The sequence below is a fragment of the Triticum aestivum genome, chromosome 7B (assembly GCF_018294505.1).
Source record: "Triticum aestivum cultivar Chinese Spring chromosome 7B, IWGSC CS RefSeq v2.1, whole genome shotgun sequence".
Taxonomy (NCBI): Eukaryota; Viridiplantae; Streptophyta; class Magnoliopsida; order Poales; family Poaceae; genus Triticum; species Triticum aestivum.
Window position 1 is genome coordinate 439,663,721 of NC_057813.1, and position 17,347 is coordinate 439,681,067.

At 40.4% G+C, this 17,347-nt stretch overlaps 1 pseudogene; it reads right to left on the bottom strand.

Annotated features, from left to right (window-relative positions):
- The window catches only part of LOC123158403 (uncharacterized), a 124,479-nt pseudogene that overhangs the window by 76,618 nt on the left and 30,514 nt on the right, over positions 1-17,347 (bottom strand).

Below are 17,347 nucleotides of genomic sequence, written 5' to 3' on the forward strand. Positions count from 1 at the left end.
AGTGAAAATAATTGGGCACCTCCTGAGCCACTTCCCGAGCCAGCTCCAGAACCAATTACTGAACCTATTCCTAAACCAACTCCGAAGAAGAGAGGTGTTCTATTTCTCAGTCCCGAAGATATGCAAGAGGCAAAGAAATCTATGAAACAAAAAGGTATTAAAGCTGAAGATGTTAAGAATTTACCTCCTATTGAAGAAATACATGGTCTTAATTTACCGCCTGTTGAAGAAGTATATGATCTCGATTACTTATTTACTGAAGAACCTCCCGATATCCCGACACAAGTAGTAAAGGTAATTATCTCTATAGATATGATAAAGCTGAATTCCCTCCTACTAAAATTGCTAGTGAGTGCTTGGATGAGTTTGATGACTTTATGTTTAAGCAAGATGACTTTAATGCTTATTTTGGTAGACAATTAAAACAGAATACCTTTATGATCAAACGCTTGGGTGATTATATGGCTGATATTAGAGGTGAACTTAAACTTGTTAGCAAACATGCTTCTATGGTTACCACTCAAGTAGAACAAGTACTTAAAGCTCAGAAAGAAGTGCTTGATGAAATGAATAGTAAAAAAATGATTATGTTGTTAGAGTGGCTACTAGAACTGGTAGAATGACTCAGGAACCTTTGTATCCTGAAGGCCACCCTAAGAGAATCGAGCAAGATTCTCAGAGAAATAATATTGATGTACCTAGTTCTTCTAAGAGGAAGAAAAAGAAAAATAATAGGACTTTGCAAACTTCTAGTGAACCTATTGTTGAACCACCTGAGAATCTAAATGATATCTCTGTTTCTGATGCTGAAACACAATCAAGTGATGAACATGAACCTAGTGATAATGCTAATGATAATGTTCATGTTGATGCTCAACCTAGTAATGATAATGATGTAGAAGTTGAACCTGTTGGTGATCTTGATAACCCACAATCAAGGAATCAATGTTATGATAAAAGAGATTTTGTTTCTAGGAAACATGGTAAAGAAAGGGAACCATGGGTTCAGAAACCCATGCCTTTTCCTTCGAAACCATCCAAGAAAAAGGATGATGAGGATTTTGAGCGCTTTGCTGAAATGATTAGACCCATGTTTTTGCGTATGCGATTAACTGATGTGCTCAAAACAAATCCTTATGCTAAGTATATGAAGGATATCATTACTAATAAAAGAAAGATACCTGAAGCTGAAATTTCCACCATGCTTGCTAATTATACTTTTAAGGGTGGAATACCAAAGGAACTTGGAGATCCAGGAGTACCTACTATACCATGCTCCATCAAGAGAAATTATGTCAAAACTGCTTTATGTGATCTTGGAGCCGGTGTTAGTGTTATGCCTCTCTCTTTATATCATAGACTTGACTTGAATAAGTTGACACCTACTAAAATATCTTTGCAAATGGCTGATAAATCAAATGCTATGCCTGTCGGTATTTGTGAGGATGTGCCTGTTGTGGTTGCAAACGTTACTATTTTAACGGACTTTGTTATTCTTAATATTCCCGAGGATGATAGTATGTCTATTATTCTTGGAAGACCTTTCCTTAATAATGCAGGGGCTGTTATTGATTGCAACAAAGGCAATGTCACTTTTCATGTTAATGGCAATGAGCACACGGTACACTTTCCGAGAAAACAACCTCAAGTTTATAGTATCAACTCTATTGGAAAAATTCCATTGATTATATTTGGAGGTTTTGAATTTCCTGTCCCTACTGCCAAGAAAAAGTATGATATTCTTATTGTTGGGGATTTTCATATCCCCATTGAGGTAACTTAGTGTTATTCGAAATTTCTCCGGTTCCGTGATTATTCGGAATGAGTTTGTTAACAAGACTTGATCAACCTTGTTAGTGGGTTCATTTTGATGATCACGAGATGGATGAAACTAGAAGCACAACTTTCTGTACCCTCTTTATATTTTCTGTTATTTAGTAGAAATAAAGTAAAATAGTATTTTTTCTATTTGTCTCCTGACTTATCCGTGCAATATAAAAATATCCCGAAAATAAAAGTCCTCAGATGCCATGCCAATTTAATATGATTTTTTCGGAATTATTTGAGGATTTACTGTGCAAAAATTACCGTGGGGGGGAGCTGCCACCTGGCCACGAGGGTGGAGGGCGCGCCCTACCCCCCTAGGCGCGCCCCCCTGCCTCGTGGGCCCATGGTGGCCCTCCTCCACTTATCCCTGCACCCATCTTCTTCCTCTGCCTCACACCAACACGAAAAACCAACTCAAGCACGAGTTCCAGCCCCCGTTGTTGTGATTTTCGATCTCCTTGCTCAAAGCACCTCTCGCAAAACTGCTTGGGGAGATTGTTCCTTGGTATGTGACTCCTCCATTGGTCCAATTAGTTTTTGTTCTAGTACTTTATTCATTGCAAATTTGTGCTGCATAGGTGACCATGTTCTTGAGCTTGCATGTCAAATTTATATGGTTCCAATTAGTTCCAATGCTTTATATAGGCTCTAGGCACTTGTGGGAGTGGTTGCTATCAATTCTATTGAAGTTGGTTCACTTTTATTTGAAGTTACTAAAAATTTCAGATTGTTTCAGAAAATAATGAAGAGACTTTTGAGGGGCTCATCGAGCCGAAGCTCGAAGGAAAAACAAAAGGAGGAAGAGCAGAAGCCCAAATTTAATTTGCCTCGCACCGCGGAGGTCCGGCCGTGTGAATGGCCTTCCGATGACTTCTTGAGGAGAGATGGGGTTTATGAAGATTTCTATTTATTGATTGAGAATGCTGGCCTCACCGACTTCCTCCACGACCAACGTCATCAGTATCTCTTACTCACAAATACTTTTGTGCAAAACTTCTACTTTTTCCCTAAGAAATCACCTCCAACAGTAGAGTTTCATTTATATGACGTTGTTAAAGAGAGGACATTAGCTGAATTCTGTGAGGTTTGCAGAATACCCTTTGAGGGCACTTTAGATGAACCCCACAGTAACGAAGTAGAAGCTTTTATTAACACTATCACTGTGGGAGAAACCAGGAAGGTTTCAGATGCAAGGATCACTAGCATACATTTTCCTGTTTTACGCTACTTTGCCTTATTTGCTAGTCGTTGCTTGATTGGACGTGGGAACTGTGGGAACCTTAGTATTCCTGATATTATTATTTTGTTCCATGGTTTATACCGCAATAACTCTGTTAGTATGGGTGGAATTGTTGCTAGACGATTAAGTCTGAACCGTACTAAGGGCCCCATCTTTGGAGGCATTTATGCTTCACGCCTGGCTAAACATTTTGAAATACCTATTAGGCATGAGGAGAAAGAAGAAACAGCGCTACCTCATGCTTATTTAGATTATAAGAGTATGATAGCGCATGACTTTCTTGTTAAGAGTCGCGAAGCTGAGCTCAAATACAAATTATACTTTGATAAACATCACCCTGAGACTATTACTTTGCCTGCTCCTTCTTTGTTTAATTTATCTGCAGGACCTCACATCGTTCCGTCGTCGGCTGTTCAAGCCTATCGGAATCCTACACTAGCCCCGAAACCGGAGCCACAAGATGAGCCTCCACGACTATCTGTTTATTCTTGGGATCCAGAGGGGGTTGCCAGCCAGTGGCAGCCGGAGCCTTCTTTGTCACAGTACGACCCCAGCTACACCTACGGGTATCCGCCAGGCTATCCCTGGCAATAGACCAACTTAGGCCAAAAGCCTAAGCTTGGGGGAGTACGTATTTCCCACCGACATTACATTCATGTTCACACACACTCATTGCTAGATGTCGGTGCTCATACTCTTTCACTGTAATATCCATGCTAGTTTATTTTATTTTTCCTGCTTTCTTCTTGTGTGTTTAATAAACCTTAAGAAAAACCCAAAAATTAGTAGTAGTTTATTTCTTTGCTATAGTAATTAAAAATAAAAACCCAAAAATATTTCCCGTTCTTCTTTTGCTTGTTGGGAGCTTTCCCGTGTAAATAGTTTTTATTCCTTTTCCATTCTTTGGGGGTTGAGAAGACCATATTGAAAATGCTTAGTGGATCTTATATGCATGATTGTTTATTTAACTTAGAGCCCATATTGCTTGTCTTCTCTCTTGAGTTGAATGCTTGCAGATTCCAGCTTAGTCCAATGCACGTGCACTCTTATTATTATACACATCGTTCGGTCGTGCAAGTGAAAGGCAATAATGATGATATATGATGGACTTATTAGGATGAGAAAAGCTGGTATGAACTCCACCTCTCTTGTTTTTGTAAATATGATGATTCATCGTTCCCGAGTCAGCTATTATGAAGTAAACATATTTGTAATGACATTTAGAGATCATAGTTGCTTGTGCCATACTTGATTAGCTATAAGTTATAATGATTTACCTTGCGTGCCAACATGCTATTAGAATGATTATGATGTGTTATGATGGGATGGTATCCTCCTTTAAATGAATTGAGTGACTCGACTTGGCACATGTTCACGCATGTAGTTGAATCAAATCAACATAGCCTTCATGATATTTATGTTCATGGTGGATTATATCCTACTCATGCTTGTACTCGGTGTAAATTAATTTTAATGCATGTTTACGACTGTTGTCACTCTCTCAGTTGGTTACTTCCCAGTCTTTTGCTAGCCTTCACCTGTACTAAGCGGGAATACCGCTTGTGCATCCAAACTCCTTGAACCCCAAAGTTATTCCATATGAGTCCACTATACCTACCTATATGCGGTATTTACCTGCCGTTCCAAGTAAATTTGTATGTGCCAAACCCTAAACCTTCAAATAAACATTCTGTTTTGCATGCTCGGTTAGCTCATGTGTGAACTAGAGCTGCCCTTATCTTCCGTGTTAGGCGGGTTATTCTCAAGAGGGGTGGACTTCGCTCCTCATTCATGAGAAAATGGCTGGTAGCCGGGATGCCTAGTCCCATGCTTTATGCAAACTAAATCAAAATAACTGCAAACAAAACTCCCCCTGGGACCCGTTGAATGTTGGAGGCACTCGTTGTTTCGAGCAAGCCATGGATTGATGCTTGTGGAGGAGGGGGAGTATAAACTTTACCATTCTGTTTGGGAACCGCCTATAATCTGTTTAACATGGAAGATATCGTCGTCATTTAGTTGTTATGTTGACAATGAGAGTATGCCGCTCAAAATATAATTTATCTCTATTTCAAAACCGAGCTCTAGCACCTCTACAAATCCCTGCTTCCCTCTGCGAAGGGCCTATCTATTTACTTTTATGTTGAGTCATCACCCTTCTTATCAAAAAGCACCCGCTGGAGAGCACACTGTCGTTTGCATTCATTATAATTGGTTTATATTGGGTATGACTTGACTGGATCTATTTTACCATGAATTACAATGTTTAGTCAGTCCTTGATCTTTAAAGGTGCTCTGCATTTATGTTTTGCGGTCTCAGAAAGGGCCAGTGAGATACCATTTTGTTATATCATGTTATGATTATTTTGAGAAAGTGTTGTTATCCGAGTTTTATTATTATGGCTCGCTAGCTGATTATGCTATTGATATGAGTAATTGTGAGACCTACGTGTTATTGTGAGTATGGTTAGTTCATAATAATTGCTAAAACTTGAATGCTGGCTTTTCATGTTTACAACAACAAGAGCAAACAGAGTTTGTAAAAGTTTTTCTTTTTCTCTTTCAGTTTGTCAACTGAATTGCTTGAGGACAAGCAAGGGTTTAAGCTTGGGGGAGTTGATACGTCTCCGTCGTATCTACTTTTCCAAACACTTGTGCCCTTGTTTTGGACTCTAACTTGTATGATTTGGATGGAACTAACCCGCACTGATGCTGTTTTCAGCAGAATTGCCATGTGTTGTTTTATGTGCAGAAAATAAAAGTTCTCGGAATGGCCTGAAACTCCACGGAATACGTTAGAAAAAACAATAAAAAATCCTCGCCAAAGATGAAGACCAGGGGCCCACACCCTGCTCACGAGGGTGGGGGCGCCCCCTGGGCGCGCCCCCTACCTCCGCCAATTCCAACTCCATATATTGGCTTTCGGGGAGAAAAAAATCAGGCAGAAGAAATGATCGCGTTTTACGATACGGAGCCGCCGCCAAGCCCTAATCTCTCTCGGGAGGGCTGATCCGGAGTCCGTTCAGGGCTCCGGAGAGGGGGATTCATCGTCGTCGTCATCATCAACCATCCTCCATCACCAATTTGATGATTCTCACCGCCGTGCGTGAGTAATTCCATCGTAGGCTTGCTGGACGGTGATGGGTTGGATGAGATTTATCATGTAATCGAGTTAGTTTTGTTAGGGTTTGATCCCTAGTATCCACTATGTTCTAAGATTGATGTTGCTATGACTTTGCTATGCTTAATGCTTGTCACTAGGGCTCGAGTGCCATGATTTCAGATCTGAACCTATTATGTTTTCATGAATATATGTGTGTTCTTGATCCTATCTTGCAAGTCTATAGTCACCTACTATGTGTTATGATCCGGCAACCCCGAAGTGACAATAATCGGGACCACTCCCGGTGATGACCATAGTTTGAGGAGTTCATGTATTCACTATGTGCTAATGCTTTGTTCCGGTTCTCTATTAAAAGGAGGCCTTAATATCCCTTAGTTTCCAATAGGACCCCGCTGCCACGGTAGGGTAGGACAGAAGATGTCATGCAAGTTCTTTTCCATAAGCACGTATGACTATATACGGAATACATGCCTACATTACATTGATGAACTGGAGCTAGTTCTATGTCACCCTATGTTATGACTGTTACATGACGAACCGCATCCGGCATAATTATCCATCGCTAATCCGGTGCCTACGAGTTTTCCATATACTGGTTCTCGCTTATTTACTTTTCCGTTGTTACTGTTACAATCACTACAAAATACCAAAAACATTACTTTTGCTGTCTTTACTTTTGTTACCGTTACCACCACTATCATATTACTTTGCTACTAAACACTCTGCTGCAGATACTAAGTTTCCAGGTGTGGTTGAATTGACAACTCAGCTGCTAATACTGGAGAATATTCTTTGGCTCCCCTTGTGTCGAATCAATAAATTTGGGTTGAATACTCTACCCTCGAAAACTGTTGCGATCTCCTATACTTGTGGGTTATCAGTTATCACTATACATAAGATCAACATGAACTCTTTTATTCTTTCTACTTTCTCAAGATCATAGAAACAAACCAAAGCCCTTGACTCAACACTAATCTTTATTATAGATAGCACACGGACTCGATTACATAAAGAGATCCCAATGTAAAACTCAAAACTACTTGATATCAAAACTTCAAACTACTAGATCAAGATACTACTAAAAGGATCTAACTAAATAAAGCGGTAAAGAGAGGAGTGTGATGGTGATACGATACCGGGGCACCTCCCCCAAGCTTGGCAGTTGCCAAGGGGAGTGCCCATACCCATGTGATTATTTCTCCTTCTTCACAGTTGGTGTTATGATCTTCTTGGCGATGATGCCCTTCAGGATACGGTTCTCCTCCTCGAGCTTATTGACTTGTTGTTTGAGGTCCATAATTTCTTTACGGAGCTTGCCCGTAACGGCCAAAGCTCCTTTTACCCAAGTATGCTGCATAGCTTCTGGAGAAAAAGTGAAACTCTTTTTCATATTTTCATAAGAAAGAAATCTAGAGTTGGAAGGGATGACCGAAGCAGGGACAACCAGGCTAGGTAGTCCCCCCATAGTGAATTCTGCTCGGAGACGAGAGGTAGCTTCTTGATCTTCCTCCATGGCATCTATCCTTTTCAAATCAGCCTCCATCTCATCCTCCGTTGATGGTCCAAAGTGATAGGCATCGCTATTTGCTCCTGGACCTGGCGTTGGGTGAGACACCCGGCTCTCCCCAACTGACTCCTGAGAAGACATCTTGCTTTATTCTGCAACAGGAACAGCTCGAAACGAAAACAGAGGATATTTGCGTGATGCGGTGGTCAAAACCTTCAGGAGTATAAATAATGAATTTTTACCGACCAAAATACATAACGTGCAAGAAAACGGAGTCCGTGAGGCACACGAGGTGCCCACGAGACAGGGGGCGCGCCCTACACTCTCGTGGGAGCCTCGTGTCCTTTCAGACTACTTCTTTCTTCCTAAAATTCTTAAATATTCCAAAACTGATAAAAATTGCCATTGGAGTTGTTTTGGAGTCGGTTTACTTACCGTACCACATACCTATACCTTTTCGGGGTCTAGAACATTCTGGAAAGTGTCCCTTATGTATTCCTCAGGGGTTACGGTTTCAATGATATTAGTTTCAACATTGATGGGATTACCTGAAATATAATGTTTAATTCTTTGACCGTTTACCACCCTCCGATTTGTGCCTTCGAAGTTGTTGATTTTTAAGCACCAAAATGATAGACCTCCTCGATAACGTAGGGACCTTCCCATTTTGAGAGAAGTTTTCCTGCAAAAAATCTTAAACGAGATTTGAATAATAACACATAATCTCCTACGTTAAACTCACGCTTTTGTATCCTCTTATCATGCCAGCGTTTGACTTTTTCTTTGAAAAGCTTGGCATTCTCATAGGCTTGGGTTCTCCATTTATCAAGTGTGCTAATATCAAACAGCCTCTTCTCACCGACAAGTTTGAAGTCATAATTGAGCTCCTTAATAGCCCAATATGATTTATGTTCAAGTTCAAGAGGTAAATGACACGCTTTTCCATAAACCATCTTATATGGAGACATACCCATAGGATTTTTGTATGCAGTTCTATAGGCCCACAATGCATCATCAAGTTTTTTGGACCAATTCTTTCTAGATCTATTCACAGTCTTTTGCAAAATTAATTTGAGCTCTCTATTGCTCAACTCTACTTGACCACTAGACTGCGGATGATAAGGAGATGCTATTCTATGATTGACATCATACTTAGCAAGCATCTTACGGAAAGCACCATGAATAAAATGTGAACCACCATCAGTCATAAGATATCTAGGGACTCCAAACTTCGGAAAAATAACTTCTTTAAGCATTTTAATAGAAGTGTTATGATCAGCACTACTAGTTGGAATAGCTTCTACCCACTTAGTAACGTAATCAACAGCAACTAAAATATGTGTATAACCATTAGAGGTAGAAAAAGGTCCCATATAATCAAAGCCCCAAACATCGAACGGTTCAATAACAAGAGAATAATTCATAGGCATTTCTTGACGTCTACTAATGTTACCTATTCTTTGACATTCATCACAAGATAAGACAAACTTACGAGCATCTTTGAAGAGAGTAGGCCAATAAAAACCAGATTGTAGTACCTCGTGTGCAGTTCTATCTCCAGCGTGGTGTCCTCCATAAGACACAGAGTGACACTTACATAGAATATTTTCCTGTTCATGCTCAGGCACACAACGTCTAATAACACCATCTACTCCTTTATAAAGGTGTGGATCATCCCAGAAGTAATGTCTTAAATCATAAAAAACCTTTTTCTTTTGCTGGTATGTGAAACTAGGCGGTATATATTTAGCAACAATGTAATTAGCATAATCAGCATACCAAGGAGCAGTATGAGAAGCATTGACGACCGCTAATTGTTCATTAGGAAAGCTATCATTAATAGGCAGTGGGTCATCAAGAACATTCTCTAACCTAGACAAGTTATCTGCAACGGGGTTCTCAGCTACCTTTCTATCAATAATATGCAAGTCAAATTCTTGGAGCAGGAGAACCCATCTGATGGGTCTAGGCTTAGCATCTTTCTTTTCCATAAGATATTTAATAGTAGCATGATCAGTGTGAATAGTAACTTTGGAATCAACAATATAAGGTCTAAAATTATCACATGCAAACACAACTACTAAGAACTCTTTTTCAGTAGTAGCATAATTTCTCTGGGCAGTATCAAGAGTCTTACTAGCATACTGGATAACATTCAATTTTTTATCGACTCTTTGCCCTAAAACAACACCTACAGCATAATCACTAGCATCGCACATAATTTCAAAAGGTAAATTCCAATCAGGTGGCTGAACAATAGGTGCAGTGATCAAAGCTTTCTTAAGTACTTCAAATGCTTCTACACAATCATCATCAAAAACAGAAGGAATATCTTTTTGCAATAAATTAGTTAGAGGCCTAGAGATTTTAGAAAAGTCCTTAATGAACCTCCTATAAAAACCGGTGTGACCAAGGAAACTTCTTATACCTTTTATGTCCTTCGGACATGGCATCTTTTCAATAGCATCAACTTTGGCCTTATCAACTTCAATACCTCTCTCGGAGATCTTGTGCCCCAAGACAATGCATTCATTAACCATAAAGTGACATGTTTCCCAATTCAGGACGAGACTATTGTCTTCGCATCTCTGCAAAACTCGATCAAGGTTGCTCAAACAATCATCAAAAGAGGACCCATAGACGGAGAAGTCATCTATCCATGGATACCTCACAAATCTTTTCACAAAAATCAGAGAATATAGCCATCATGCATCTTTGAAAGGTAGCAGGTGCATTGCATAAACCAAAAGGCATACGTCTATAAGCAAAAGTACCAAAAGGGCAAGTAAAAGTAGTTTTAGATTGATCCTTCGCTAACACATGTATCTGAGAGAAACCAGAATAACCATCTAGAAAGCAAAAATGTGTGCGTTTGGATAGCCTTTCTAGCATTTGATCAATAAAAGGTAACGGGTAATGATCTTTCTTAGTAGCTTTATTTAACTTGCAAAAATCAATTACCATCCTATAGCCTGTAATAATTCTTTGCGGGATCAATTCATCTTTATCATTAGGAACGACGGTAATACCTCCCTTTTTAGGGACACAATGGACAGGGATTACCCATCCACTATCAGCAACGGGATAAATAGTACCTGCCTCAAGGAGCTTTAGAATCTCCTTTCTTACCACTTCCTTCATCTTGGGATTTAGTCGTCTTTAAGGATCTCTAACTGGTTTGGCATCGTCCTCCAATGTAATCTTGTGTTGACATAGCATGGGACTAACGCCCTTAAGATCATCCAGAGTATATCCAATAGTGGCTCGGTGCTTCTTCAGAGTTTTCAATAATCTTTCTTCTTCTTTCTCTGAAAGGTTAGCACTAATAATAACAAGATATATTTCTTTTTCATCAAGATAAGCATACTTAAGATTATCAGGTAATGGTTTGAGTTTAAACACGGGATCACCCTTGAGTGGATGGGGATCCCCAAGAATTTCAACGGGAAGGTTATGTTTCAGCACATGTTCCTGTTTAAGGAACACTTCATCTATTTCCTCCCTTTCCTTCATAAACATATTGTTTTCATGGTCTAGCAAATATTGTTCTAACGGATCAGTTGGAGGAACAACAATGGAAGCAAGACCAATAATTTCATCCTTACTAGGTGGTTCCCTTTCACGAGGTTGTCTACTAAACTTAGCGAAATTAAACTCATGAGACATACCATCTATGCCAACAGTGACAATATTCTTTTCACTATTAATCTTAGCACTAGCAGTATTCTAGAAGGGTCTACCAAAAATAATGAGACAAAAATCATCTTGTGGGGAACCAAGAACAAGAAAATCAGCAGGGTATTTAACCTTCCCACACAAAACTTCAACATCTCTAACAATCCCAATAGGTTTAATGGTATCCCTATTAGCAAGCTTAATAGTAACATCAATGTCTTCTAATTCAACGGGTGCAATGTCGTGCATAATTTATTTATAAAGATCATAAGGTATCGCACTAGCACTAGCACCCATATCACATAAGCCATGATAACAATGATCTCCTATTTTAACAGAAATAACAGGCACACCTACGACAGGTCTACATCTCTTAGTATCAGGTCTAGCAATATTAGCAGTCTCACCCAAGAAAGAAATAACATGCCCATCTAAGTCCTCATCCAAGAGATCTTTAACCATAGCAATACTAGGTTCAACATTACTTTGCTCAGGAGGTGTATAAGTCCTAGTATTACTCTTACGAACAACAGTCGAAGCTTTAGCATGATCCTTTGTCCTAACAGGAAAAGGAGGTTTTTCAACATAAGCAGTAGGAACAATAGGATCACTATAGGTAATAGTCTTTTCTTCGACTGTAATAGGTGCAACTACTTTCACTTCAACAGGAGGATTATATTTAAACCACTTATCTTTAGGGAGATCAACGTGAGTAGCAAAAGATTCACAGAAAGTAGCTACTATCTCAGAGTCAAGTCCATACTTAGCGCTAAATCCACGAAAAGCATCGGTATCCATAAAAGATTTAACACAATCGAACTTAGGTGTCATACCTAACTCCTTACCATCGCCGGAACCCCAATCTTCAAAGTTGCATTTAATTCTTTCCAATAAGTCCCATTTGAAATCAATAGTCTTTAGCATATAAGAACCAGCATAGGAAGTATCAAGCAGGTTGCGATTATCAAGAGAAAGCCGAGCATAAAAATTGTGAATAATCATTTCCCGAGAGAGCTCATGATTGGGGCATGAATATAACATTGACTTAAGCCTCCCCCAAGCTTGAGCGATGCTTTCTCCTTCGCGAGGCCAGAAATTATATATGTAATTACGATCACGATGAACAAGATGCATAGGATAGAACTTCTGGTGAAATTCCAACTTCAATCGCTTATAATTCCAAGATCCCGTATCATCACATAGCCTATACCATGTCAATGCATATCCCTTCAAAGATAAAGGGAAGACCTTCCTTTTGACAACATCATCGGGAATACCTGCAAGCTTAAATAATGCACAAACTTCATCCACAAAGATAAGGTGTAAATCAGGATGCATTGTTCCATCTCCTGCAAATGGATTAGCTAGCAGTTTCTCTATCATACCTGAAGGAATCTCAAAGTAAATATTTTCATAAAGTTCAGTAGGTTGAGGAGCAACTCTTTTCTCTTCTGGTTGGGGTGAAGATACCCCAAACAAGCCCCTCAAAGGATTAGTTTCCATAGTGACAAGTACAGAAAATTTCAGCACACTATATAAATGTTTCCTTACCAAGTTCCACTCACCAAAAGCGCTACACTCCCCGGCAACGGCACCAGAAAAGAGTCTTGATGACCCATAAGTGTAGGGGATCTATCGTAGTCCTTTCGATAAGTAAGAGTGTCGAACTCAACAAGGAGCAGAAGGAAATGATAAGTGGTTTTTAGTAAGGTTTTCTCTGCAAGCACTGAAATTGTAGGTAATAGATAGTTTTGTGATAAAATAAATAGTAATGTGTAACAAGTAAATAAAGTAAACAAAGTGAAGCAAGGTGGCCCAATCCTTTATGTAGCAAAGGATAAGCCTGGACAATTTCTGATAATGAGGAAGGAGCTCCCGAGGACACTTTGGGAATTATCGTCAAGCTAGTTTTCATCACGTTCATATGATTCGCGTTCGGTACTTTGATAATTTGATATGTGGGTGGACCGATACTTGGGTACTGCCCTAACTTGGACAAGCATCCCACTTATGATTAACCCCTATTGCAAGCATCCGCAACTACAAAAGAAGTATTAAGGTAAACTAACCACAGCATTAAACATATGGATCCATATCAGCCCCTAACGAAGCAACGCATAAACTAGGGTTTAAGCTTCTGTCACTCTAGCAACCCATCATCTACTTATTACTTCCCCATGCCTTCCTCTAGGCCCAAATAATGGTGAAGTGTCATGTAGTCGACGTTCACATAACACCACTAGAGGAAAAGACAACATACATCTCATCAAAATATCGAACGAATACCAAATTCACATGACTACTAATAGCAAGACTTCACCCATGTCCTCAGGAACAAATGTAACTACACACAAAGCATATTCATGTTAATAATCAGAGGAGTAATAATATGCATAAAGGATCTGAACATATGATCTTCCACCAAGTAAACCAATTAGCATCAACTACAAGGAGTAATCAACACTACTAGCAACCCATAGGTACCAATTTGTGGTTTTGATACAAGATTGGATACAAGAGATGAACTAGGGTTTTGAGAGGAGATGGTGCTGGTGAAGATGTTGATGGAGATTGACCCCCTCCCGATGAGAGGATTGTTGGTGATGATTTCCCCCTCCCGGAGGGAAGTGTCCCCAGCAGAACAGCACCGCCAGAGCCCTAGATTGATTCCGCCAAGGTTCCGCCTCGTGGCGGCAGAGTTTCGTCCCGTAAGCTTGCCCGCGATTTTTTCCAGGGTAAAAGTGATGATATAGCAGAAGATGGATGCCGGAGGCCCACCAGGGGGCCCAGGAGATAGGAGGGCGTGCCCTATAGGGGGGGGCGCCCCCTGTCTCCTGGATAGGGTGTGGGCCCCCTGGCATATTTCTTTCGCTCAGAAATTCTTATTAATTCCAAAAGGTTGTTTCGTGGAGTTTCAGGACTTTTGGAGCTGTGCAGAATAGGTTTGCAACGTTTGCTCCTTTTCCAGCCAGAATTCCAGTTGCTGGCATTCCCCCTCTTCATGGTAAACCTTGTAAAATAAGAGAGAATAGCCATAAGTATTGAGATATAATGTGTAATAACAGCCCATAATGCAATAAATATTGATATAAAAGCATGATGCAAAATGGATGTATCACTATGGCATCGACGACTTGGCCATGCTGGCATGAGGAATTTGCACACGCTTGCAAAGAAGAAGCATGTCATTGGCATTGAGAATGTCAAATTCCTCAAGGATCACTTATGCGGAGCTTGTGAAGCTGGAAAGATGACCAAGGCCAAGTATCCAGCGAAGACTATCATGACTACCACTCGACCATTTGAATTGCTTCACATGGATCTCTTCGGTCCTAATCATTATTCTGCTATTACAAATGATGCATCTCTATATGGCTTTGTTATTGTTGATGATTATTCTCATTACACATAGTTGCACATTGTCACTTACAAACATGAGGTGCAGGAAGTCTTCAAACGATTTTCCTCGAGGGCTTCAACCAACTTTGGTGTGAAGATCAAGCACATCAGAAGTGACAATGGGACTGCGTTCAAGAATTCCGGTCTTGATGACTATCTTGATGAACTTGGTATTACTCATGAGTTATCTGCTCCTTATACTCCTCAGCAGAATGGCGTCGTGGAGCGCAAGAATAGAACTCTTGTTGAGATGGCTCGCACTATGCTTAATGAATACCAGACACCTCGTCGGTTCTGGAGTGAGGCAATTGATACTGCGTGCCACATCATCAATAGAGTATATCTTCACAAATTCTTCAAGAAGACTGCCTATGAACTCCTCACTGACAAGATACCCAATGTGAGTTATTTCAAAGTCTTCGGTGCTAAATGTTGGATTAGAGATCCTCATCACACTTCTAAATTTGCACCGAAAGCACATGAGGGTTTTATGCTTGGTTACGGAAAGGACTCGCGCACCTACAAAGTCTTCAACAACGTTCTTCACAAGGTTGTTGAAACTGTAGATGTGTGGTTCGATGAAACTAATGGCTCGCAAAGAGAGCACCTACCTTCTGTGATAGATGAACCAGCACCTGAGGAATCAATCAAGTTCAAAGCTACTGAGGATGTCATTCCCACTGAAGAATCTGCTAAAGAATTCATTCCAGAACGTGATGAACGTCGAGCTGGTGCACCTGAAGAAAATGGTGCTGAGGAAAATGCTCCTGAAGAAAATGCGGATCAAATTCCTCGAAGACAACCCACCCATCCTCGTATTGCAAACGGAGTGCAAATCGAGAAGATCATCGATGACATTGAAGCACCAGGTCCTCTCACATGCTCAAAAGCTTCACATTTGTCTAACTTTTGTGGGCACTTTGCTTTTGTCTCTATCACAGAGCCCACTAAGGTAGATGAAGCATTTTTGGAGCCTGAGTGGATTCAAGCTATGCAAGAATAATTACATCAGTTCGAGCTCAACAACATCTGGGAACTGGTCAAACGTCCAGATCCTCGCAAGCACAACATTATTGGCACAAAGTGGATCTACCCCAACAAGCAAGATGAAAATGGCCTTGTGGTGAGGAATAAGGCACGGCTTGTAGCTCAAGGCTACACACAGGTTGAAGGAATTTACTTCGACAAAACTTTTGCACCTGTTGCTAGACTGGAGGCTATTCGCATATTACTTGCTTATGCTAACTATCATGATATTATCTTACAACAAATGGATGTGAAAAGTGTATTCCTCATTGGTAAGCTTGAGGAAGAAGTATATGTTGCTCAACCCCCAGGTTTTGAAGATCCAAAGCATCCTGACAAAGTCTTCAGAGTCAATAAGGCCCTGTATGGCCTCAAGCAAGCCCCTCGGGCGTGGTATGATACTTTGAAGGAATTCCTCATGAAGAAAGGCTTCAAACCCGGTTCACTCGACCCAACTCTTTTCACTAAATCTTATGATGGTGAATTGTTTGTGTGCCAAATATATGTTGATGATATCATTTTTGGTTGTACTGACCGATGATACAGTGATGAATTTGCCTATATGATGAGTGAAGAATATCAAATGTCTATGATGGGAGAACTGAAATTCTTTTTAGGTCTTCAAATTCGTCAACAACACAATGGGATATTCATTTCTCAGGAGAAATACCTCAAGGACGCATTGAGGAAATTCGGCATGCAAGACTGCAAAGGGGTCAAAATTCAATGCCCACAAATGGCCATCTATGCACTGATGAAAATGGTAAAGACTTCGATCAAAAGGTATACTGCTCCATGATTGGCTCTTTATTGTACCTATGTGCATCTAGGCCGGATATTATGCTTAGTGTTTGCTTGTGTGCCCGATTTCAAGCTACACCGAAGGAATCACACCTTAAGGCTGTGAAGCATATTCTTCGATACTTAGCTCACACACCAACACTTGGATTATGGTATCCCAAGGGCTCGTCTTTTGATCTCATTGGATATTCAGACTCTGACTATGCTGGCGATCGCGTGGACCGCAAGTCAACGTCTGGCACATGCCATTTCCTCGGACGATCTCTAGTCTGTTGGTCCTCGAAGAAACAGAACTGTGTATCACTCTCCACTGCAGAAGCTGAGTACATTGCTGCTGGATCGTGCTGTGCTCAACTACTATGGATGAAGCAAACACTCAAGGACTATGGCGTCAACGTGAAGAATGTGCCTCTCTACTGCGACAATGAGAGTGCTATCAAGATTGCTCATAACCCAGTTCAGCACTTGAAGACCAAGCACATCCAGATTCATCATCATTTTCTTCGTGATCATGTGTTGAAGGGCGACATCTCCATCGACCACGTTAGCACTGAAGATCAGCTGGCCGATATCTTCACTAAGCCCTTGGATGAGAAGAGATTTAGCAAGTTGTGGTGTGAGCTAAATATCCTAGAATCTTTGAATGTTCTCTGAAATGGACACACATCCTAACACTTATGCTGACTTGATGACTTAGATGCACAACACACGAAGTAACGTTTTTCTTAAATCAATGAAGACTAACCCT